The sequence below is a fragment of the Lynx canadensis genome, chromosome C2 (assembly GCF_007474595.2).
Source record: "Lynx canadensis isolate LIC74 chromosome C2, mLynCan4.pri.v2, whole genome shotgun sequence".
NCBI classification, from domain to species: domain Eukaryota; kingdom Metazoa; phylum Chordata; class Mammalia; order Carnivora; family Felidae; genus Lynx; species Lynx canadensis.
Window position 1 is genome coordinate 57,840,898 of NC_044311.2, and position 27,542 is coordinate 57,868,439.

Below are 27,542 nucleotides of genomic sequence, written 5' to 3' on the forward strand. Positions count from 1 at the left end.
CAATTTAAAAAATTAGGAACTTCCAATTATTTGTCTTTAATGCAGAGATTTTAATTTTTAACACAATCTGAAAATGCTAAATGTTTCCTGATATGGATTGCTGTTATCATCATTGAACCATTAGTTTCATTTTATGAACCATTGAGTCAGCCAGTGTTGCAAATATAGTGGAATGAGAGCCTTAAAAAATTTGGGGGTGAAAAGGGAATTGATAATTTTAAAAGGAGTTGATGACTAAGAGTCAAAAAGTATAGACAACACCAAAATTGAATAAAAAAACAAAAGATGAGTCAAAGAATGATCTGGGTTAGATTATAATTTAATATAGCAGGGACATTAAATCAAAGAAAGGTTAACTAAAAGAATGAGAATCATTAAGCACATTTTAATTCCAAATTCAAGTGATGATTAAATGAAATACAGCTGGTTTAATTCATAGGGATCTTTTGTTTAAGAATTACAGGGACTCAGAGAACAAGATGTGATAAGTTTTGTGTTTTGTTGGTCTATGAGATTTGCAAAGTAATTGGTGATTCTCTAGATCAACTTTTACAGATAATACCTTTTTGCAAAGAGATCAGTTTTGAAATTACAATGACCCATTTCCACAATCATGAAAATACAGGTATCTTAAAACTTGATTTCAATAAAAGTGCCAAAAATAGATGTGTTATATTAAGAAGATAGGTAGGTTCGTAAATTATTTTATCTTTAAAATATCATGTTTTTATAACCTTACATTTGCATTTTAGGTATCATAATCTAGATTCCCCATCATCTTACACATCTGCTTTTAAAACCTTGCAATAGCATTGTTAAGTAAACATGTAAGCAATGTAGTTATGACATTTTTTTGAAGTGCCAAAATATATGTTAATAGGTATTTGCATTATATCTTATTTTACTTATTTGTATATATTTATATACACACATTTATATATATTCTTTTAATTATGCAAAATTCAAGTAGAGAGAATAGTATAATACACATGCATATATCCATTTTCAACTATTATCAACTCATGGTCCATCTTGTTTCATTTATACTCTCTTGTCTATGTCTCTCCCATCCAGATTTTTTTTGAAGCAATCCCAGCTATCATATCATTTCATCTATAAATATTTTTTCCACGTATTTTGAAAAGATGCCTTTTGTAGTTATTTATCTTACTCTTTTACATGTGTAATTTGTATTATTCCTTGTTTTCCTTCTGCTTATTTGTTAGTTATACACTTTTTACTATTATTTTAGTGTTTACTCTGTGCATCTTTGACTTACTGCTGTCTGATAAAAATTCCTAGTTTTATCAATTCCGAGAGAGTTGTAGAACTTTAGATCCTTTAAAATTCATTTCCCCTTGGGGTGCCTGGGTAGCTCAGTCGGTTAAGCGTGAGCCTTTGGCTAAGGTCATGATCTCACAGTTCCTGAGTTCGATCCCTACTTCGGACTCTGCTGTCAGCACAGAACCTGCTTCAGATCCTCTGTCCCCCTCTCTCTCTGCCCCTCCTCCACTCGTTCTCTCTTTCTCTCTCTCTCTCTTAAAATAAGTAAACAAAAACTTAAAAATAAATATTTGTTTCCCCTCAATCATGTTTTTCTTTATTTTGGCATGCACTGTTTCCCCTAATATAATCTGAACTGTGCAAGACATTGTAATTATTGCTTTGTTCAGTGGGTGTTTATTTTATTGACTACATATTATATTTACTTCTCTGATGTTCTTCATTTTCTCCCTGAATAGTCAGGTTTCTGTCTGAAAACATCTTCCTTCTACCGGAAAAAGTGTGGTTATCTTTTCTTTAAGTACAGGGCCACTAGTGATAAATTTGCTGCATCATTATTTGCTTAGAAACGTTTTTATTTCAGGGGCGCCTGGGTGGCTCAGTCGGTTAAGCGGCCTACTTCGGCTCAGGTCATGATCTCACAGTCCAAGAGTTCGAGCCCCGCGTCGGGCTCTGTGCTGACAGCTCAGAGCCTGGACCCTGTTTCAGATTCTGTGTTTCCCTCTCTCTGACCTTCCCCTGTTCATGCTGTGTCTCTCCCTGTCTCAAAAATAAATAAAATGTTAAAAAAAAAAAAAAGAAAAGTTTTTATTTCATTTTCTCTTTTGAAGAATGTTTTCACTGGATAAATAGTTCTAGATTTGTGTTTACTTCCTTTTGTCACCTTAAAGAAATTTTTCATTGCCTTTAGTTTCCAATGTTTCTGTTGAGCAGTCAGCTACCATATTGTTGACCCTTTGATAGTAATGTGACTTTTTGTTCTGATTGCTTTTAAAATTCTTTCTGAGATTATTGAAAAAGGCTTACTTTATATGCTTGGGTATGGCTTTCTTTGGTTTTAATGTTTGCTGACTTCTTAAATTTGAGCTTTGATCTATTTTATTAGTTTGAAGACTCACAGCCATTGTCACTTCACATATTGTTTCCACCATATTGCTTCTTCTCTTCTTTTGAGATTTATCATAGTTCTATCTAAGATTATGTGTACTAATTCCAACAACTTGATCATCTATGGATTCCATATACCTTGTCTTATTTTTTCTCTTGTTTATCTGCCATTGTTTTGTCTCTTCATATGCCTCATCATTTTTTAAATTGCTATTATATGTTGAAAATTGTGTGTAAAAAAATCCGGATGGTCTTATCTTTCACCCCACATGGATCTCTCTTTACCTTATTAGGTAATGTAATCAGACGTTGAGCTGAGTTGGGCTAGATTGCAGTTTTAATAAAGTTCATTAAGTCCATCTTAATTTCATCCTTGTTCTTAAGGCATGGCCCTCTCAGTATAAAGAAAAGTATTGTGATTTAAGTCAAATATTCTTCATAATGAGACTATTTTTTTCCCAGAAGCAGTATAAGATGTAGATCTATTCTTTTTTATAAATTTCAACCCAGTTCTCCAGTCTCCTGGACAGCATCAAAACTTGACAAATGCCCAATGGAAAAAACTATGAGTTTTTTTTTCCTTTCTTTTCTATGAGTTTCTAATTATTGCCATTAGCCTCACATTGTCACTAAATTTTAGGTTAATTTCTTCCTCCTGACAGATGTTTTCTGCCTGGAAAGTACCAATCTTCAGCTCACTCTAAGAATTAGGGAACCCACAGAGGAGGGGATCAGTTTCTTTTGGAAAATTTCTCTTCTGGCTAGAGTATTTGCTTGTCTAATCCTCTTGGCATCACAAATCTCTGATACCATTACAATACTGTCTTGTAATTTGTATGGGCTGTTTGAGTTGAACCATATGAAATGTCCAATTTTTTTTAGGTCAGAAACAAATTGCCACAAGAGCCTTAACCAGTCATGATCTATCATGTTTATTCATTAAGTACAATCTTGACATAAAAAGAGATTTTTTAAAAAATGTTAATGTTTATTTTTGAGAGAGAGACAGAGTGTAAGCACACAAAGGGGAGAGAGGGAGACACAGAATCAAAAGCAGGGTCCAAGCTCCAAGCAGTCAGCACGGAGCCTGACATGGGGCTTGAACTCATGAACCATGAGATCATAACCTGAGCTGAAGTTGGACACTCAACCAACTGAACCACTCAGGTGCCTCTAAAAAGAGATTTTATAATATATATTTAGTGAATATGCAGCCTTGCAAAACAATATTTATTTTGTTAACCCAATAAAATGATTAATTTATTTACACAACACATAGGTAATACATGATTTTTACTATTTTCAAACTTAGTGTTACATATTGAATATATAATAATTGGCAAAAGGGACTTGGTTCCTACATTGATGAGCTTAAAACTTTAATCAGGGAGATATTTTTGTCCATAGACTCACATAAATACATAATTTAAAAATGTATTTTGAGGAAAAATTCTGTTGAGCTTTGAAAATATCTACAAAATATACCATATCTAGTCTGAAGAGTTCAGATAAAGTTTCTATAAGGAAGTGCCTTTTAACTTAAGAGCTGAAGAATGCATTAAGCAAGATGAGGCTAAGATTTAACATGTAGATAAATGTAGACTAAAAATGGAAGAATATTTACCAAAAATGAGGGTACCTTAGTGGAACAATGATGCATAATCCAACAATGAAATGGGACACATACAGTTATGGATAATTTGAGTGTCATTTAATTTGGCTTTGGTGGGCCAGAGTATATTCCCATAATATTTTCCATCTAAACTCATTCAAGAAACGTAAGTTGACGTCAGCCATTGAAAGATAGGGAATTCTTGTATTTTAGACAGTAAACCTACAGAGATAAACATGACAGTCCTTTAAGACATTTGGAAATAAATTAGACAAAAATAAAAATTAGTTATTCAAGAATTTTCATCAGGGAGCGGCACAATCAGTTTAGTGTTATACAGAAATGACTCTGTAGTCAGTGTGATGAAAGATTTGGAAAGGGAAAGTCTATGATCAAGAAGAGGCACCTACTTCAGGAATGAAGTAAATAATCAAAATTCCAGAGAGTAGTGTGAACAGTGGCTTCTCTAAGGAAATTTAGAGGATAATGAATCAGGATGTTTCATTTGATTTGATTTGATTTGATTTGGGGTTTAAGACAGAAGGAAGAGAATATAGGAAATAAAGGCAGAAACCAGCAGCTTGTCATCTGAGGGAGATAAATTGCAATTCGATATTGATGAAGTGGATTTTTAATGAGAGTGAAACTCAAAACACAACCTATGTGGGCAGTTGGTTGCAATGGTGTTGAAATAAAGGTCATCAGTATTTTAGGATATATACGATTAATCAAAGTGGATGTTGAAGTCACTCAAGTGGATAGGAATTAGATGTACAAGGTAGAATGACACTGAGAAAGTTTAGAGGTATAAAACTTTTTATATCAGATGAGTGTGTTGATGGTGGGGAGGGTGTATGAATTATCTTTCAGTCAGAAGTTGACATCAGATATCACCATGTTCATTCCACTTCTAGTTATTCATGTTTTATTTGTTTTAATTGTATTTTATTTCTATATGCTCTTAGTTTTGTTTAGATATTAGTATAAAGACAGAAAACATGCTAGCCATGAAAGTAAATAACAAGAGCACAAGTCTATAATTCATTTGGAAAACAGGATTAGCTGCAGCAGCAATGTGATATTAACCTAAAGAGTAAATTAACTTACCTACATATAGTAAATTGTTTTCATGAAACAGACCACAGTATAGCCATGAAAAAAGAATAAACCTCTTTCATTATACTTAGGGGAACTAAGTGAATGTATATAACCACTGACAAAAATTCCTTCCTGTGTTTATAGGATAGTTTTACTAAAGAAATCAGAAGAGTTGTTGACTTTAATTAGTTAAACGCTGCTACATCCAACAAACTTGGATTTTGAAAATGTTACAGAAAAGCAAAGAATGGTATATAGGGCAATCTCGAAACTATTTAAAATCAGTTCTAACCCATAAGTGCACATCAAAAGATAAATTATTATAGTTATTTTATCTTTGTTCACAATTCAAATAAAAATTTTGCATTCTTGTATAAAAAAAACATTCTTTCACATGTATGAAAATGAAAGATGTAAAGATTTGCTATTTTTTGCTTACTCGGTCTTGTGCGAGTCGTATCCAGATACACAACCTAGGAAAAAATATCCCTGAGTGTATAAGAGGTTAAGTAAACAGTGACATCTACAGCAGCAACAGTTAACGTAACATTTATAAGTGATATCCATCACAAACAAAATACATCTATTTCATCTTCAGTTTAGAGAGCAGGAGCCCAGCTGCCACTTATCTGCGTATATGCTATCTAAATGATGAGAGGTGAATCATTCAAATCCTCTTTACTGTAATGAGAATGGAGAAACCTGCTGTAGTTAGCTCAGGAAAAAAAAATGGTTGTCTCATGTTCAAGTGATGTATAAAATGTAGATTTTGTAAAGCAGTTTCTCTTGTGAGGACCTGAAGGAAGCTTCTGCATGTAGAAAATAACTTTGGAGTATTATGTCACAACACAAATCAGAATGTAAGAGATATCTATATCTATCTATTCTATACCTATATCTATATCTATATCTATCTATCTATCTATACATATGTATATATATCTACATGGCCATATATAGGCTCATCTATCTATCTATCTATCTATCTATATGAGCAGAAAATATACCTCAGAAAAGGAAAAGATAGAAATGTTATCTAAACGCTTTTTTTCCCATTGGCCAGTAAATCTCTGTGTCATTTCCTATACATGACTCATTAAGTTCCATCTCTGTCTTGCACATGTCATTACCTTCTGTCTACCTATTGAATACCTATGTACTTATTCCCCAAATTTGATTGTTTCCTGATTACCTTCAAGAGCTAGGTTCATGGTCACCTTTTTCACATGGTCACCTTTTTCAAACAGCATCTCTGCTTTCGTGCTCTGGATCCAGACTAAGTTTAAACCGATCTTAGCAACCAGTAGTAGTTGTTGTTGAAATTATGCTAGAGATTGTTAAAGACTGATTGTGTAGATTGTAATTCATCTCAGGCCAGATATGGAACACTTCAAAACCCAAGGCATTCAAAATAAGAAAGACAACGCTCAAAGGCAGAAAATATAATAATGGCCGAACAGAGTCTCTGGTCCACTGAGTCACATGTGACAAAACACTTTACTCTGGCTGGTTCTGTGAAAGAATGGTATATGAAATTAACAAACTCTCAGTTTGCAAGAACTCTATTGTCTGTTTTCAACCAATACTTCAAAAACTTTGTTCATTCCTCTGTAAATAAGCTTTCACTGGTTTGCAAGAGAAAAAGTGTGAAAAATGTGCATTAATATGATTAGTTCTTTATAGGGCAAAACACTTATTCAAGTTAAAAGAATGTCCTGTTCATTTCTAGATAAAATTCTCTTTTTTTATAAAATTTTTTAATGTTTATTCATTTTTGAGAGAGAGAGAACACAAACAGGGGAGGGGCAGAGAGAGAGGGAGACATAGGATCCAAAGCAGGCTCCAGGCTCTGAACTGTCAGCACAGAGCCCAATATGGGGCTGGAACCCACGAACCGCAAAATCATGATCTGAGCCAAAGTCAGATACTTAACTGACTGAGCCACCCAGGTGCCCCTTTTTTTAAAATAATATTTTTTAGGGGCGCCTGGGTGGCGCAGTCGGTTAAGCGTCCGACTTCAGCCAGGTCACGATCTCGCGGTCCGTGAGTTCGAGCCCCGTGTCGGGCTCTGGGCTGATGGCTCAGAGCCTGGAGCCTGTTTCCGATTCTGTGTCTCCCTCTCTCTCTGCCCCTCGCCCGTTCATGCTCTGTCTCTCTCTGTCCCAAAAATAAATAAACGTTGAAAAAAAAAATTTAAATAATATTTTTTAATTCTCTTTTTTTGATAAAGTATATCAAAGAATATAGTCACTGAAAAATATTTTCAGTTCCTCGGGATTTTCAAGCCTCATTCTTTCATTATTTCTCATAAAAAAAAAAAAAAAAAACATTATTAAGCCTTACTCTATGCCTCACACTATGCTAGGCACCTAGGATATACATGAAAAAGCCGGACAAGTTTTCTTCTCTAATGGAGCTTAAGTTCTACTTCAGGGACATAGACAAAAACCAAATAAGTTGATTAATCAATGTATACAGACATAACTCAAAAAATACAATATGTGGTATGCATACAATTAAAAAATAATTATGTGATAGTCGTTGAATAGGTATTTATATTTGGATGATCTTCAAAATTCTCTAAGAGGTAACATTTAAACTAAGAGATGATTAACAGGTAGGAAGTCAGTCAACAAAAGCCTCTTTCAGGAAGATGGAGGAACAGCTACAAAAAAGGCCTAAAGGCATATTCTAGGTAGGATGACTGATGCCTCTTGGAGCTATGCAGTAGATCAGGGCTGGTCAGAAAACAGAAAGAAGCCGGTTTGCTGAAAAATACTAGGCAAGACTAAGGAAAAAGAACAGGCTATGGTCAGAGAGATAGCGAGGATTATGGAATCAGTTCCAAAACATGAACGCTCCTCAAATTTAATCTTTCATTCACTAATAGCTCATATCTTTTGGGTGCTCAATGTATTCCACGAATGTCTTCACTCATTTAATTCCCACAACAAGAATTTAATATATTTACTTTTTTATCTTTAAGTAGCCTCCATGCCTAGTTTAGGAATTAAACTCATGACCCTGTGATCAAGAGTAGCATGCTCTACTGACTAAGCCAGCCAGGCACCCCTATGTTTACCTTTTAAAGCTTCATTTTATAGAGACAAAACTGAGACACAGTAATTCATGCCCCATCACACAGATAATAGGTGAAAAACAGTATTTAAGTGCATGCAATCTAACTCTAAACTTTAAATAGGATATTATACTTACTAATATGTTGCTTGCGTATACTTCATGACCATGCCTTAAAAGATAAATGTTCGTAACTTATGAACATTTGGCTTAAGGATTAAAATGTGTTTACCAATGTGTGTACTATGGACTAGAATATTCTGTTACACTCTCCACAGTGTTGGTTTTGATGAAGCTGTGCATTAGCATCATTTCACAGCAGTGGTTCTCAACCAGGACAATTTCGTCCTCCCAAAGGACATTTGTTTAAAAAAATGGAGACACTTTTGGTTGTCACAACTGGGAGGGCTGGGTTGACACCAGAGATGCCGCTCAACATCCTACAATGCACAGGATGGACCCCATAATAATCATCTCACACAAAATATCAATACTGCCAAGATTGAAGCTCTGCTTCATTGATATGAATGTGGAAAATAAGATATTCTGTGGCAGTTAATTTCTTCTTGAAAATTCAGATGGTGTCCACAACCATGAACAAAGCTTGTAAAAAATACTATCCCGTCCCTCCTCACTCCCTTCTTCCATTTATTTGTTTCTTTGTTTCTTTATTTATTTATGGTTACCCAGTGCCTGAACACCTTTTGTTTGGGGAAATTCCCACATTATGATTTTCAGTGAAAAGCTGAGAGAGCTTCCAATCGTAGGAACTAAAAAATGTCACCTATTACATTTTCCTTGCAACTAGTACAGAGTCATGTGGCATGAGCTCAACAAAACAATAAAATACCCACCCGCCCCCCCCAACCCAAGACCTTGAATTAAGATTTGGTCATGTAACCAAGGGGGGTGGCCAAAATCTACCTCGGGCAACAGCGACAGGAAGGCCAACTTCTGGAACACTGCAGCAGTGGTGATAAGGGCTGGTTGTGTTGGCAATTCAAGCTTCTGCTTGGTGCTTGGCAGCTACAAGGTTTTCATCAATAAACCTGCTTCACAGTGTGATTTGGGAGGTTGTTCCTGGATGCACAACCTGATACTGTCGCCCATCCAGCAATTATGAGAGTTTCCTGGTATCCTCTAATAAATTCTATTCTGTTTTATTAAGCCAGAATGGGATTCAGTGGATTTCAGAAAACAAACACAACACTTATAAGGAGCTACTTTTGTTCTTGCTCTGTGAGTATCTTGGTATTTATATCTTGTGACTATATCTTGAGAAGATAATACAACAGTGTATATATTCAACTTGGTTTTCCCTTTAACTTTTTTTTATTTACTTATAATTACATGCAAAAGCATATAAAATATGCATAGAGTGATTTTTAAAGGCAGCAAATCAGGGGTACCTGGGTGGCTCAGTTGGCTGAGCGACCAACTCTTGATTTCCGCTCAGGTCATAATTTCTCTTTTGGGGGTTGAGCCCTGTGTCAGGCTCTGCACTGAACGCAGAGCCTGCTTGGGATTCTCTTTCTTCCTCTCTATCTCTACCTCTCTCTCTACCTCTCTTGCTGTCCCAGTCATGCTCTCTCTATCTCTTTCCAAATACATAAATAAGCTTTTAAAAAAAGAGTAGCAAATCAAACCCATGTACCATTACTCATCTGGTGAAATTAAAAAAAAAAATGATGTGTTTCTGTATGCTCCTACACATTTGCCCCATCTCTCTCCACACAGAGGCAACCACTACATTAAATATATATAATATTTACATATATGTCTCTCTCTATATCAAAATATTCTGATATATATTTAAATATTCTGATTTATTTATTATTTATTATTTACTCTTTATTTTTTTATTTTTTTATTTATTTCAAATACTGATTCTTAGAATATCTGAAAGATGTATTCATGACTTTTGAAAGAGAGATAAAGTTTGCTGTCATTAATAATAAACTGGATTTCGATATTACAATTTTGTTCAGTTTTGAAAACTGATACCCACTTTTGTGGTAAAATGCAGATTGCTCAAGTATGATTTAGCAATTGTAAACTGAAATCTTTGTTATTGGGAACTGGCATTTTAAACAAACAAAAGGGATATTTAAATAAACAAAAGAGATATTTAATATCTCTTTCTCTTCCTTTTCCCCTACTCCCTTTCTGTCCTTTTTGCCACCTTTCAGGCATCTTTATAAACTTGCTTAAGGGGAGCCTGGGTGGCTCAGTCGGTTAAGCGTCTGACTTCAACTCAGGTCACGATCTCGCGGACTGTGAGTTCAAGCCCCGTCGGGGCTCTGGGCTGATGGCTCAGAGCCTGGAGCCTGCTTCCGATTCTGTGTCTCCCTCTCTCTCTCTCCCTCCCCCATTCATGCTCTGCCCTTCTCTGTCTCAAAAATAAATAAACGTTAAAAAAAAAACTTGCTTAAGATTCTCCCAGATTATAAAGAATCCCATCAGTTATTTTTTCCATTTTAACACCCAAGATTCTCAAAAACATTTGTGTATATTTTTATTCTCATCATAACTCACATTAATTACTCACCATATTAATTACTCATCGTGAAAGAATCTGCCTCATTTCTCACAATTCCACTGCAACTGCTCTTCCTAAATAAATCCTAGTTATTTAGGATTTACCCAAAAGCCTGGGGTGCCTGGGTGACTCAGTCAGTTAAGCGTCTGGCTTTTGTTCTAGGCTCAGGTCATGATCTCATGGTTGGGGACTTCCAGCCCCATTTGGGGTCTGTGCTGATAGGTGCTGACAACTCAAAGAGTGGCTAGATTCTGTCTCTCCCTCTCTCTGTCCCTTCCCTTCTTGCACTCTCTCTCTCTCTCTTTCTCAAAATAAATGGATAGATGTTAAAAAAATCCAAAATCCTTTTTTTAAGCTTTCTACTTCTTACAGCTATTTTTAGAAAATTAGTAGTCTGTATGTTTCTAGGAATTTACCCATTTATGCCAGATTGCCCAATTTTTTCATGATATTTTTATAATATTTTCTTATAATTGTTTGTATTTCTGTGGTGTCAGTAGTGATCTCTCCTCTTTCATTCATGACTTTATTTGTTTATTTATTTATTTTTGATAAGTCTGGCTAGGGGTTATCAATTTTATTAATCCTTTCAAAGAACCAGCTTAATTTCATTGACTGCTCTACTAGTGTTTTTTGTTTGTTTCTACATTATTTATTTCTTCCCTAATCTTTATTATTTCCCTTCTTATGCTGTCTTTAAGGTTTATTTACTCTTCCTTTTCAAGCTCCTTTAGGTGTAAGGTTAGGTTATGTATTTGAGACTTCTTGCTTCTTGATGTAGGCCTATCTTGCAATATACTTCCCTTTTATGACAAGGATGGGCTGAGGTGGGTGGGGAGGGCTGTGCTGGCCTTCCAAGGGAGAGGCCCACTGCTGCCCTGGTTCTCAATCACACTTGCCCTAGTAAAAAAGTCACCTGCAAAGCACAGTGAGACAGGGCTTCATGTAAGGGGCTCAAGCCTCCACTGTGTGCACTTTGCCATTCACTGAAGTCCTTCTGTGCTAATGGGAGAGGTGAAAAATGGCAGCAGCCACTCTCTTCCCTGGAGAGGGGAATTCGCACATGCCACTGTTCAGGAAGCCCTCACAGAAGAATGAACAATCTCCTCTCTTGTGTCCTAGGCTTCCATCAGATCCCTTCCTTCACCCTGTTTTTGTCCAAGCCATCTGCTGCCCGCCCATGCAACCCTCCCTGCCAGGCTGCTCCCAGGTCTCTGCCACCTTCTCCATAGTAGCACCACTATGCCTGCCAGGCTTAACCCTCATGATGGTATTGTCTTCTAAGGCTTCAGACTTTCAGCTCTGCTGCTTGTAAAAACTTATGATAATCAGCCCCTCTCATTTTCCCAGTCAATGGTTTTGGAGAAGTGTTTCTCCTGTGCAATCCCCTGCTTGCTGCTTTCTCTGTCTCTCTCTCTCTCTCTCTTTCACTCTCTCTTTCACTGTCTCTGTCTCTCTCTCTCTCTCCCTCTCCCTCTCTCTTTCTCTCCTGCCTCTCTCCATGATCAGGGCTCCCTCTCCTCTGCAGCACCCACAATTCTTCTCCCCCAAATCACATCTCTGAGTCTCTACAACTCCTACCTTCCACAATTTGGCCCCTTTTCTTCCTCTAGTTGTGCAATTTATTCTGTTAGTCCTCAGATGGATTTCCTCAGTGTTCAGAATGACTTGATAATTATCTGGCTGTGTTTGAGGGACAAAGCAAGCATAAGGTCTTCCCACTACTCTTCCGTCTTAACTACAATCATATAGTTTTCTTATTTTCATTAATAGAATGTTCCTATGGAAATTATCTTTTCAAAGAATATTTATCTAGTTAAAAATGCTCAGAGGCTAATAAATATAATAGGAATAACTGTATAAAATTTTACAAATATTCTAATGAAAATTGTAAAACTAATAGGAATAAAATTTTAACAACAAAAACTTTAAAAATATTCAACAAATGCCATAATGTCTATGTTAATTTCATGTGGTTTTCAAGTATGCTCTACTTCCTGTATGTATTATATATTGTTATAACCTAAGTAAAAATGTTAACAGTGTATCTTTATATTAAACTTCGTAAAAATTTCTGAAGATGATGTCTTAGTTTAGACTCCTATAACAGATTACCATAGACTGAGTGGTTTAAACAAACATTTATTTTCACAGATCCAGAGGCTGGGAAGTCCCAGATCAAGGGGCCAGCAAACTCATTCATGAGGGCTCTGCCTTCATGATCTAATTACCTCTCAAAGGTCCCACCTCCTAATACCATCACATCAGGAATTAGAACTTCCACATTAATTTTGGGGTGGGACACAAACTCATAGCCCATAACAATATGAAAATTAACAATAAAGGTGAAAAATCCAATAAAATTTTAATATTACACATGATTAAAATTTTTCAAGATATAGTTTTTATGAATATGAACTTGGTAATTACATAATGATATTTTTAAATACGAAAGAGCTACCTTAATAGTTTATGACATTGTTATAACAATCACGCATCTTGCAAATTCAAATTGAATAACTACCATAAGCTAACCTGATGTAGAAAGACATGGAAATTTGAGACAGGGGGGACTCAAAGGTTGTCAATACTTTACAATGCTCAATGTCAAAATTTTATAAGTAAGTACCTTTGGTACTACACAGTATTCATATTTCTATATAAAATAAACACGTATTTTTTCAATCATTTTAAGTTGTTAATTTAAAACTATTGAAAACTCTTCTTTGTAGAAAGAGTGATTCTAAAGTATAAGATAACTTATTAAATTTTAAAATTAGTAAAAACAATGCATAAGTTTCTCAAGTATTCACACTAGCTGGGTATGACAAACAGTTTACCTGAAACTAAATTTTATCTAACAGAATCAGTTACTGAGGACGTCTCCTGTTATAATTCCCCTCATCTTTCTCAGTGTTCAACTGAAATGCATCTTTAAGCCTTAGTTGCAAATTTAAAATAATTTATAGTCCATATTACACATTTCAAAAGCAGATATTTAGTAGTAGACTGTCTAAATGTCATAGTTATTCGTTCTCTTATCAGTACCATGACTGCTTTTACTTGAAGTCTGAACAGAAAACAGACAAGTTGCTTGTACCTGATTATATTGTTAGAAATTGAATGAAGATATTACAAAATGGAGGAAAATAACAATTAGCCACATAAATATTAGAATAACTGTAGTTACCAGAAATATTTCAACAATCAGCTTCTCCATATCAGTTCACATCTCCTTTTTGATTTGGGAATGGTATTTTTATCTTATTGGAAATGTTCACAGACCTCGCCTACCGCAGCTGCAACTACCATTCACATTTTTACTCTGATTATACTCACTAATTGCAAGTGGGATGTAAAACGGATTTCATATTAAGCTACATTAAAATGGAAGAAATTAAAACTGGGCTGTTTTTTGGATGTATTATATTCTTTGGGAGACTGCAGATTTGAGGGCCGCATTAGCCAATTAAAAACACCAGGCTAGTTCTTGAATAAAGCATTAAAGCAAAAGGTTACTTTCACACTTGAGTGGTATATGTCAAAACAGACATTTTGCCTAGTGGTGGGTACCCTTGTGACAAATTAAATGAAAGGCTAGACTATACAATAAAAGATGACCATTTGTACAGTTCCATATTAAATGATGCATTTTGAGAAGGCTTTTCTGTCTCCTTGGTAGGCTATCTAATCTCAGCACAGTCTTCATTTCAGCAATACATATTTCACTTATTTACCCTTGTATATTCATCAGGCATTTGTGTTTCTAGTGCAAGCGTTCTCTCCATGACTAACTTTATCCTTTTAGGAATGAGCTTGCTGGAGTGTGACATACACAACGCCATGTAATTTAAAAATCTAATATATTCCTATATAAAGTGTGGATTCAATATTCCTTCCTCAGGACACAGTATTGTTTACAAATGAAGGAAGACAAACTGGCCTGGCATTAAGTTCTGAAACCATATGCTGGGTAAAAGTAATTTGTCTGCTCTGAAAGTAATTCTGGACCTGATAGGCTGATTGGATAAAGGTTTAGCATTGAATTTGAGATGAACTAATGTGGGGTAGAATGATTCAATCAGACTTTTGCACTTGCTTTTTACTGTCTTGGTAACAGACAGAGCTAACATTTATCTCCATGCCTTTGCTTATACCATTCTGTACCTAGGATGCCTATCTTTCTAATTTCCAGTTTAGATTACATCCAGTTTTTAAAGCCTAAGTTAAGATGCATGTCTTTGTTGAAACCTTCTCTGTTACATCAATAAATAAATAAGCTTAATTTTTTTCTGAGCCTCTCATACTCTGTTTTCCTTATATATAGTTAATTAAGTGATATTTGGGAAAGAGCACACATATGTGTAGTTGGATAGCAGTCTGAAATTTATCTCTTCCACTTACTAGTTAATGTCATTATCTCACCTTAAAAGGAAATAATGGTACATTAGGAGATGATGACAACCAAACACCTTAAAGCAAAAAGGAAGTATGTGGTGAACCTACAAAAAAAAAGAAAAGCTTTTATATTTAAAAATATATTTGTATTTCATTATGTGCTTTCCTTTTTTTACATAATTGTTTAATGTGTCTATATGTTTTCCAATATTGTTTAGATTATAAATCCCTATAGAGCAGGGGTAAGATCATCCATATGTACAAATGTTGTTTTAACATTTTGGGGATTTTGGCACATTCATACAGTGAATTACCTGCCACATGTCTGTCGGTCTGTCTCTCTAATTGTCTATCTTAGGACCGGAATGCATAAAAGGCCCAAGACAGTATAGAGACCAGTGCAAAGGGGAAATAATTAAATAATTGACTTTACACTGAGATAGGTTAAAATATCTACTACTAAGAGAGTAGATCTTTAAAGTTCTCATCGTAAGAATAAAATCCATAAATATGTGTGGTGATAGATGTAAATTAAACATATTGGGGTGATCATGTCACAATATACACCTATATCAAATCATTATGCTGTACATCTAAACTAACACAATGTTATATGTCAATTAAATCTCAACCAAAAAAGAAATATTAAATATGTCAAATTGTATTGTGACAGGAAAAACCCTAGGTCAGCAAGTAAAAATTTTATTTGTTTAAGAAAGAAAAAAATAGAGTTGAATTGATAAATATATGACATTGTGTAAGGAAAAGCAATAAGAGTAAACTACTTACAAGTTAGAGCAACCAGCAGAGGACGAGAGAATAGCAGATAGTACATATATGGTTCATGATATTTGAAGAATTCAGTTCTCAAAGAATAAACATCAGGAATAGCTGAAATAAGAGGTGACCTAGTAATTATGAATAAGCAAATGCTGAAAGTTCTTTTTATCCTCAAATAATGTTTTCACCAGTTTGCCATAGTTTCTCTTTCCTGTTCTAGAATTCTTATATGTAGAGGTCACCAACTGTCTTTAGAAACACATGTAAAAGTAAGGCCAATATATGGTGCCTGGGTGGCTCAGTCGGTTAAGCATTCGACTCTTGGTTTCAGTTCAGGTCATGATCTCAAGATCCTGAGGCTTCAAGCCCTGCATCAGGCTCTGCACTGACAGCACCAAGCCTGGTTAGGATTCTCCCACGTTCTCTGACCCTCCTCCATTTATGCTGTCTCTCTCAAAATAAATGAATAAACTTAAAAAAAATAAATAAAGTATTTTTTTTACACTTGATCTTAGCCAAAAGGCCGAGAAGTGATAATAAAGTATGTTTTTAAAAAGTGAGGCCAGTATATATTTATAAACCACCTAATAGCAAGCCAACAAATACAAAGTGATCAGAATAGGTAAAATTCCCTAACTGGACAACCTGAAAGGAAAAATTCAAGTGTCTGTTTTATATGAAAAAACATTATCCTTGGCACTCTATGAGAAAATTAAGATGAAAAAGACTTGGTTACTGTTCTGAAAGGAATAATTCGTAAGCAAAGTAAATAAACAACAAATAATAATATAAAGTATTTTATGCTCAATATAAAATTATTGCTGAAGATGCTAGTTACTGCCTTTCGTTCTCAGAAGATTCCCTCTTTTAAACATGCTCAATCCACCACTCAGTCTACTTGAATCAGCTGCGGCTTAACTTCTATCTCTCAAATGTATTCGACTTAAGCAGAAGAAGTTAATTAACTTTTACTCAGCACTCAGGATACAGCAGTCAGCGTATACTGCTAGAATTGTTCTGACTTGAGATCTCACTTTCAATATTTGGGTTTTTACTTTTCCATTTTCCGAAATTTTACTCTCTCTTCTAGAAAATAGAAGTCCTTCTACTACAGATCCTATTTTAGTGACCTGCCAGTAACCCAGTTTATCTGAAACTTTCAACCTCCTCTAAATTTACCCAACCATGGACCAGACTATGACCATAGATCTCTTCCTCTAAATTTCCCCAACCACGGACCAGACAATGACTATAGACCTTACTAAGAGCAAATAGATATCTCTGATGCAACTGCCCATCAGTCTTGTATTGAGTCTCTTAACATGTCTGGTCTTGACTTCCAATCCCATGCGATGATTTTTATGGAGACCCCAATTTCTCTCAGTTGGACCTCCTGACATTGTCTGCTAGAATAGACATGCCGGCAATCTCTTGTTATATGGTGAACATCATCTTTGTCCTACCACATCTTCCTATAATTTACTGACTCATACCTAGCCTTAGTTGGTGACTATATTTTTTTGTTCTCATTTCTCTATAAGACTTTCCCATCCCTAATCTGCAAACGCTTTATTGCATGTAACAAGATGCACCAAGGCAATATTATGTGATGAATAATGGTTATCATAGCCCACATCTCACCAGGCTATGGATGTGTTTTCTTAAGAAGTGTACCTGGGTCAAAGACCTGCCAAGGAAGAGACTCAGGTTAGTCTCCCTCAAGACATGTAGAGTCCTCAGCAGGGACAACCTAAACATTCAGTTAGGTTATCAACTTGCTCACATTACTATTGAAAGCAGAATAAAAACAAAACAAAACAATTCCTGGAGAATTTATGGATCCTCAAATATGTCCATGTTCTTATCCCAGAAACCTTTGAATAAGTTATGTCACATGACAAGGGAGATTTTAGGTTGCCAATGGAATTAGGTTTCCTAATCAGATAACCAGATAACCTTATAATAAGGGGAGTATCCAACTTGGATTATCCAAGTTGGCAAGATGTCATTGCAGGGGTCGTTTAAATGTGGAAGAGGAAGACAGATGGCCAGAGTCAGAGTGTTGTGATATGAGAAAAATCTCAACTGAGCATTGGTGGCTTTGAAGATGAAAGAATGGGCATGTGCCAAGAAATGCAGGCAGCCCCTAGAAGCTGGGAAATGCAAGGAGATGACTTCTCTTCTAGAGAGGGGAGGAAGGAGAAAGGAAGGGAAAGTGGAAGAAGGGATCTGGAAGCAATACAGCCTCACCAACAGCTTGATTTTAGTCCAGGGAGACCCGTGTCTGAATTCCGACCACTAGAACTGTCAGATAATACCTTTGGGTTGTTTTAGGTTACTAAATGAATGGTTATTTGTTACAGGAGCAATAAGAAACTAATGCAGCCACACTTCAACATTTCTGAAGAAACGTCCTGAAATGAGTACTTGTAATTCTATTGCATATAATGCATCTTTTAATCATATCTTGGGTAGAAATACTAAGCCTATTAAAGCAGGCTGAACTTCCAGGGTTAGAACAGAGATTCCAAAATCAAAAGTCGACTTCAAGTCTCAAAATGCCTCAGTCAAACCAGTTGCAATTGATGAACATACTCGAAAAAGGTTTTCATGTAATTTGTTCATATTTAAGCCTCTTACCTCTTCTTTAACCCCAATTCACCCTCATAGTCTATTCTGTAAAACTTAAACGCTATTCACAAATTTGTTCGTATGCTCACAAAAATAGCTGAAGGGAATCATAATCTAAAATTGACTGAAAACTGACACAACTTGAATCAGATGGAGGAAGTCAATACTCATGGCTAGTCCAGCTGGGCCCACATTTTCACATTCTTTCCCTGACCACAAAACATCTCAAATAAAGGGAAAATTCATTTTGCCTTTCTTTTTTTGAAGTCTGTTTTTGTTTTATTTTGTTTTGTTTATTATATCTATAGCTATCTCTGGTTACATTTGACTCACTGTCTGTAGTAACTTAGGCAAATTAGATGGAGAAAAAGAAACTAAAAGTTTTCTGAAGAGCTCTTTAGACGCAAGCTATACATTCCCACTTGGGTTCTGATTGATAGCATGCTGATAACGTCATCCAGTGAGGCTGTTACCGGATTTCACCTTGAAAGATTTGTGACTTGAATGCTGTGAGGTACTGGGGTTCCTCCTCCAAATTAGGAGACACTTCATTTATGTCATGATCATGACCTTTTCTGACTCCTAAAAAAGAAATGTTGATATATTCCCTCCTTATTTTAATAAGAGCAATATCAATGCAGTAAATTTAAAAACATAACAAACAAAATTTCCAACATCTATCTGTTAAGAATATTATCTGGGGGCACCTGAGTGGCTCAATCGGTTAAGCATCTGACTTTGACTCAGGTCATGATCTCACAGTTCGTGGGTTCGAGCCCCACATCGGGTTCTGTGCTGACAGCTTGGAGCCTGGAGCCTGTTTCAGATTCTGTGTTTCCCTCTCTCTCTGCCTCTCCCCCACTCACACTCTGTCTCTCTGTCTCTCAAAAAATAATAATAGTAACTAAACATTAAAAAAATTTATTAAAAGGATATTGTCTGAATTTTCTTCAGAAATATTAAAATTCTACTGAATTTATGAAGAAGGAGAGTTGGGGGTGGCATGGATTCTAATTACTACAGAAATCAGAATATTCCTGGATATTCTGATGCTTTGTGAGACACTATTGAATGTAATTAAAACAACATCTCAAAACCAAAAGAATTAGAACAGTAATGTTTAAACACTTTTATGTAAAGATATTTCAAAGTATTTTTATTACTCTATATTAATGTTTTTATTAGATGGTGGAGAGATTTGTTCCTTAACAGGATATATGTTAATGTCTTTGCAAATCTAAAGAACATCTTTGTACTGAAACATGTGAAATATCAGGCTAAAGCTAACATTTTGGGGGGTTTGGGTTCAGAGAGCTTTGCATCATATCATTTATAAAAGGACTGAAAAGAATCATTAAATATCTTTAAAAATCACTCCAGACTTGGGGCACTTGGGTGGTTCAGTCAGTTAAGTAACCCACTCTTGGTTTCAGCCCAGGCCATGATCTTATGGTTCATGAGTTCAAGCCTCGTGTTGGGCTCCATGCTGACAAGAATCTGCTTGAGATGCTCTCTCTCCCTCTCTCTCTGCCCCTCCCTTACTTGTGTACATGCTTTTTCTCTCTCTCAAAATAAATAAATAAACTTTTTAAAAAGTTGCTCCAGACTATACACTGGTTTTATCAGAGTTTTATTTGTGTCTGAGGAAATAGAAATGCTTCATCACTGTCATCTGGATCATCTGTTTATATATCTGGGATTATATTTTTCCATGATGCAATCTATATTTAAGTAATAAATTTGGAGGCAAAAGTAACCGTTTCCATTTATTAGAATAATATTCAATATATAATGGCCTTAGAAGATAATTTCTTGTAGACTATGTGTAGTGTGAATGAGATAGAAAAGAAAGAAAAGAATATTTTTACAACTACTAATTTATATATAGCAATTAGTCAATATTCTAGTCAATTATAAGTGTACAAATCATCCAAATAATTGGTGCTATAACAGATTTTTTTGAGCCAATTGAATATTTGTCATCTTTTAATAATTAAATTGTTATAACTGGCAGTTATCAATTGTTTGCTTTGTAAAGGTACTGAATTAAGTACTCTACAGGCACTGTATTATTACTGCTCACAATGCCATGTGGTAGTTATAAAAATTATCCATATTTTAAGGTAAGGAGTCTGAAACTTAAAGAAGTCAACCAACCCCATGGATAGCACATCATCTAAGCCAGCACTTGTTTGAAAGAAAAAGAGAAGCTATTAATAATAATATGACTCTACTGGCATACATCAGAATTGTGCCAGTTAAAGATATATGGTCACCTCACACATATAGTAAATAGCAAAAATAAGACTAAATGCTAATGAACCCAAATTATTTTCCAAATATATGATTTAACTTCATAGGGAATCTGCATAATTCAGACAGATAGAATTTTAAATATTTTATGATTGCTTTGGCAACATGAACTAACATCCTAATCAAAATTAAAGATTTCTCTTTGTCATGCATATTCCTCCTTTCACTTTTATTTACCCAATACCAAAGCCAACTGGTGCATCTCTGAAAGAGTGGCAATATTTCACTTAATATCTCTTCATTGTTTTCCTCCATCTCAAATGTCAAATTTCTACCTGTATATACATCATTTCTAATTTGATGCTCAGATTAAAATTCCCTTCTCCAAGATGCCTTTCCAGATTCATTTTTATATGTTACTTGTGTTTCTATTATGGTAATTACTACAATATTCATTATATTCACCATACTTTTGTGTACAGATTGTATTCCCTAAATAAAATCTCAACTCTTACACATGACTGAATGGTTATAATATGATTAATAATATGTATATTTATGAGTCATCTTCATTTTAAAATTTTGTTTCTCTTCAGAATTAGCAAATTCTTGTTCTTCTTTTAAAAGTTTATTTATTTATTTATTTATTTATTTATTTATTTTGAAAGAGAGAGACAGCACATAGAGAGAGGCATAGAGAGAGGGAGAGGGAGAATCTCAAGCAGACTCTGCACCATCAGCACAGAGCCTAATGCAGGACTCGATCTCACAAACCATGAGATCCTGACCCGAGCTGAGATCAAGAGTCCGATGCTCAACTGACTGAGCCATCCAGGTGCCCCAGCAAATTCTTATCTTTTTTTTTTATTTTTTTAATGTTTATCTTTATTTTTAAGACAGAGAGAGACAGAGTATGAGCGGGGTAGAGGCAGAGAGAGAGGGAGACACAGAATCAGAAGCAGGCTCCAGGGTCTGAGTTGTCAGCACAGAGCCCAACGCGGGGCTGGAATTCGCCAACTGCGAGATCATGACCCATGCTGAAGTCAGACACTCAACCGACGGAGCCACCCAGGTGCCCCACAGATTCTTATTCTTGAAGAAATATATTTACTGTTTAGTTTACTGTGGATATGAGGATAACCCAAATTGCATGAAGCCTTTACTATTCATCATCTAAATAAGCACTGTAGAACAATTAATTTTGACTACAAGTGTAAGTTTCTGTAATAAATATCTGATGTAAATATATAAATATATTATACATTTCAATATGATTTTAAGTGTTTATTTTCCTAGGAGAGCTTTTCCTTTTTTTTTTTTTTTGGAGAGTTTCTCCTTTTAAAACTTTATCATAGATCATCTAATTTTATCTAGAAAATATTTGTTTTTTATTTATGAAGCTGTTCCAGCCATGCTTCTACTATCAGAAACTTTCTATCATGCTCATTTTTATCTCGTTAATACTTTTGTAAGTGAGTGTCATGCAGGAAAATCACTTTGCAATATGATTTTGCCTGAGAAGATGCACATTATCTATCTTTACTCTGACTGGCATTTGAAATTGAAAGGTAATATTGGAAGTTATATGTCGTTATAACTATTTTTTTGGCACGAGTTTCTTCTGAATACCACTGACAGAAAGAAACTATTTAATTTGTTCCACATGGATGATATTTAGTGCCTACAGAAGACAGAATGATAGCTGTCCATGTGCTATATTTTCAGGAACCTTAAAAGAATCACCTGGCCTACATAATATGCCTCACTATATTTCCAAAGTGTCTAAATTTCTGTCAATTAATGCCACTCCTTAAGGGTGTTTCCAAGAAATGGACTTTTAATCCATTACCTTAGAGGGGAAGCACATTGGCACAGATTTATCTTTATTGCGAATGGGCTTTGGCAAATAGCAGGCCCAGCAGTAATAAGACAGTAAACAAGTACACTTCAAGTCAGAAGTAAGCTGGAAAAAATTCTAAACCGATGAGTTTTCCCCACAGGCATAAAGTCCCAATGACCTATGTTTTTATAAACAACATATACCCCATTCTTACCAGCAAAGGCTCCTATGATTCAGCAAATATGAGGGGAATCCTAAATAATCTTATTGTACATCAAGACTGACGCCATTAAGGGAAATTATTCAGGGTTGTTCTGTACCTCAGGGTGGCCTTTGAGACCTGGAGAAAGCCCCCCCCCCCTCCCCCGCCCCCAGCTCCAGGGAGTACAGAGACAGGAAAAAGGCTGAAAGGAAATAGACAATTTAGATTAAATCACATGTTCATCTAAGAATCCTAGGTTAAATATTTCCCCTGTTCACTCTGAGTACCTCTGTTGAATTATAGGAAATATTTTTCTTCTCAGAGAATTATCCAGAACAAAGTTTCCAGGCTGTTTGAAACTCTATAAAAAGTTAGTCATCAGACTTTCTGCCTTATGAGAGTTTGGTTTGATTTTTAACATACATACCTAGTTAGGTAATGCAGTACTGTGAAAAGAGAATTTCATTACTTTTATATAGAAGGAGAGGAGATGTATCTTCCCAGCAATGGGTCTCGGGAGGAATTTCCTATAAAGTGACCACATATGGATTTAATGACTAGCACTGCTGGACCCCAGTGAGGAAAATATTGCAGCATTGTCACTGTGGGTCTTGATGCAAAGAAACCTGCTGGTCAGGATAAAAAGAAAAAAACCCAAAAGGTAGATAATACTACGGTAACAAGAGGGAAAAAAAGACACCTGTTCAGTCTGGCAATATTTTTATCTTTTCTTACCAAAGAAAAATTTCTTCTACTTTTCAAAATAGCTTAATTGAGTCTCAATTATACATCATACTCTTTATGTATATTTTATCACATCCACATTTCTTTTCCATGGAAGGTATTATTTATTCATTATAATCCCTTTTGAAAATGTTAAAGCATCTTACATGCATATACATGTATAGCCCTCAAACTCATATTAAAAGATTTTTTTCAGATGACAGTTCCTCTAAAAAATCTTCTCAAATGCACCTAAACACAATTGGTTTCTCTATCTCATATACATAATATAACAGTTTTATTTATGATATAACTGTTTCAGTCTCTTATGTTCCCATTTTAGACAATACTTTCAATGGTTCCCATTATATGTTGCGTATGCAATGTATTCATAGTGGGATTTAATTGAAAATGATCTTTTTGGTTTTACATTTTGTTCTGAAGATGTGATCTTGAATCATTAGTCACAAAAAATGTGGTTAAAATGAGACAGGTTCTGAAGGAATGTACACTTTTCTATAGAAAGAAACTCAGCTAATAAGTTAACTTGCTTGTAAAATCACTAGTGACATACATCACCCTACACTTTAACCTCAGTATAAATCCTAGAATACTCCATTAAAAATCAGTTCTTTTTTTTTTCTTTTTCTCAATCACTCCAAATTCCTTCTTAAGTCTTCAGTCTCTCTTTCTCTCTCTGTCACTCATGCATACAGAAATACAAATATTCTTTATTTTTACCTTCTGTCTTTATTTCTGTGTTTTAGTTTTTATTCATAAATCTCTTTTCTCCACAAATTTATTTTTTAATTTTTTTAAAGCTTATTTTTTTGTTTTGAGAGGGAGTCGGGGGGGGGGGGATGGGGGAGAGGCAGAGACAGAGAGGGAGAATCTCATGCAGGCTCTGTGCTGTCAGCCCAGAGCCTGACATGGGGCTCATTCCCATGAATCTGAGATTATGACCTGAGCTGAAATCAAGAGTCAGATGTTTAAGTGACTGAGCCACCAGGCTCTCCCTCCACAACTTTATTCTTCTTTGATTAACTTATCATGTATAGAAGTGACAGTGAAATACTTTGCTGGAGAAGGAAATTGGTTTCTGGATCCAGAGACTCTTTTCCTATAGCTATTGAAATTTGATGGTAAAGAAGAGGATTTTTAAGTCCTTGTCAGGATATATTTTATTTCCTCCAATTATATACCCTAGGGCCTAGCAAATCATGGATAGACTTAGCACTCGGCTTCTTGAATGAATAAAATGAGAGAGCATGCTGCCATAGTATGAAAATATCATTCAAGCAATTCTCTTTTCAAGGGAATCTTTATGATAAATCAAAATGAAGAAAATAGCTGAATAAAACTAACAAATTTTAAGTGTACAATTAAATTAGTTTGAACAAAGTTAGTCTAACCACCACCGTAATAAAGATATAGAACTTTTCATCCCTCCAAAAAAGTACCTCATGCTACTTCACAGCCAATCCATTACCTCACGATAGGTTCTGATAACCACGGGTCTGTTTTCTGTCACTGCAGTTTTGCAACAATATAGTATATGGTGTTCGTGTCTAATTTCTTGAAGCAGCAGTGATGTCCCCAGTGGCAGTACAGTGTTCTCTGTCTTTTGGTTAATCATTAAATATAAGAGCTGTGTAGTTTACATTTATTTTGTAGGTCAATATATATGGTTAAAAAAATTCTTTCCATGTGAAAATTTGAAAACAATGCTTCTCATAAAAAAAAAAACATAATTGGGTAAAAAGGGAAATACAAATGGACATGACAGAATTTCTCTTAAAAAATAATGCAAACATTGCATACCAGCTTCTATGGCATGCATTTAAAAAAATCTGAAGGGAGTTCTCTGTTCCTTCTGGATTTGAATGCCTGCTTCCTTCCCCAGAATAGAGAAGTTCTTAGCTATAATTTGTATAAGTAAACCTTCTGCCCTTTTCTCTCTCTGTTCTTCTGGAAATCCTATGATACGGATATTATTACATTTCATTAAACTACTTAGTTCTCTAATTCTCTCCTTGTGCTCTAGTATGTTTTCTTTTAATTTTTTAATGTTTATTTATTTTTGAGAGAGCGAGACAGAGTGCAAGCAGAGGAGGAGCAGAGAGAGAGAGCAAGACACAGAATCTGAAGCAGGCTTCAGGCTCTGAGCTGTCAGCACATAGCCCGACGCAGGGCTCAATCTCACCAACCATGAGATCATGACCTGAGCTGAAGTCAGATGCTTAATTGACTGAGCCACACTGGCGCTCCTAGTATTTTCTTATATCTATTTTTCTTGGCTTCATCATTTTCCATAACTTTATCTTCTATTTCACTTATTCTCCCTTCTGCTTCCTCCATCCTTTTTGTCACTGAAAATAGTTTATTTTGCATCTCCTTTACAACATTTCTTAATTCATTGTGACTATTTCATGGTTCCTTGATCTCTGTAGCAATAGATTCTCTGCTGTCTTCTATGGTTTTTTTCAAGCCCAGCTATTAATCTTATGACAATTATTCTAAATTCTTTCTCAGATATATTGTTTTTATCTGTTTTGAGCAATTTTCTAGTTGTCATTTCTTCCTGGAATTTTGTTTAGAGAGAACTCTTCTGTTTCAACATTTTGGTTAGTTTTCTGTCCTTTATGTGTTTCAGTGTGTTTCAATAGCTTGTTATGTGTCCTGCACCTGAAAACACTATTATATTAAAAAGGGGTCACACACTGTCCAGGACCTGGCCCTTTAGGAGGTGTTTTTGGAGTGTGTTATGTGCTCTCTGTTGTTGTGACTCTGGTTGCTTTATCTCCCTAATTGTAGTGTTGGTTTGGACCCTCCATCAGGTGTGCTTTGATTTGTTCATTGAATTAACACTGGAAAAAAAATTAAAAACATGGTGGGAGAAGAAGCCTTATCCCATACAAAGAGAGAAATGACAGGGGTTGGTAAAAAGAAAAGAAAAAAAAAATGACCAGGCAGAGAATCAGAGAAACAATAGGGCTTAATACAGAGAGAGAGGGAGGAAAATAAAGAAGAAGGAGATACAGTAGAGGTGTATAAAGAATAGATTAAAAACGTCTGCTTAAACAAACCAACAACCAGAATAACCAGAATAGAGAAGGGAAGACATAAGAGGAAGAAAAGGATGATAAGAAAAAAAATGTATATATATGTAAAGAATTGACCAAGAATCAAATCAGAAAATGCAAAACCACTGGGCTATTATCTGATGGTGCCTTGGAACTGGTGACTGCACTGGTCTGGGGGAGGGGCTGTCTGGTTCTGGTCAATATTGCTCTGTTAGATATGCAGTTACCAGGCACAGAGGGGTGTGGTTTGGTGTAGGTGTCCCGCCTCCACTGTGGACCCTTTGTCCCTTCCCTGAAGCCCTACCTTGCTGGTGACGGGGAAGAAAATGGTGACACTCCAGTCTCTCCTTCCCAGACTGGGTGTCCCAAATCACTCTGTTCAGGCCGTCCTCACAGTGCCCTGTGGGTACAAGTGGGCTGGTTTGTTCTACTCCACATTTCTCCTGTGCCTCCCAAGCACTCAGCTGGTATTCAAACCCTGATGTCTTAAAGGATCTCTCTCCATGTGCCCTGGTTCTGGGGTAGAGTCACTCCACCCAGCCAGGTGACAAAGGGCCTCTGGCTGGTGGGCACCTGCAGGTCTTTTGTCTTTGGAGAGGCTATATGTCTTCTTCCCATAGCACTCAAGGGAGGGGATTGGTCTCTTCTACTGTGCCTCTGAGCTTGGTACTGACCCTGGGATGGCTCCCCTCATTCCCAAGCATGTGAACAGAGCTTCAGGTCCCAGTCTGGAGAAAGCCCTGCAACACTGGAATGAGTTAGAAATTGGTTCTCTCTCTATTTTTTCCATTCCCGGGTCCATGGTTTTTCTTATCCAAATACAATCCTACACTTCCACTGCCTCTCTTTCTCTTCCTTTTGTCTCTCCATGGAAGGGAATCCCTCCCTTCCATGCCTACACTGCTTATTTTGTC

The 27,542-nt window shown here is 35.7% G+C and overlaps 1 pseudogene; it reads right to left on the reverse strand.

The window, feature by feature from the left end:
* Window positions 1-16,295: 16,295 nt before the first annotated feature.
* On the reverse strand, window positions 16,296-16,431 carry LOC115524412 (annotated as a pseudogene).
* Window positions 16,432-27,542: the final 11,111 nt, after the last annotated feature.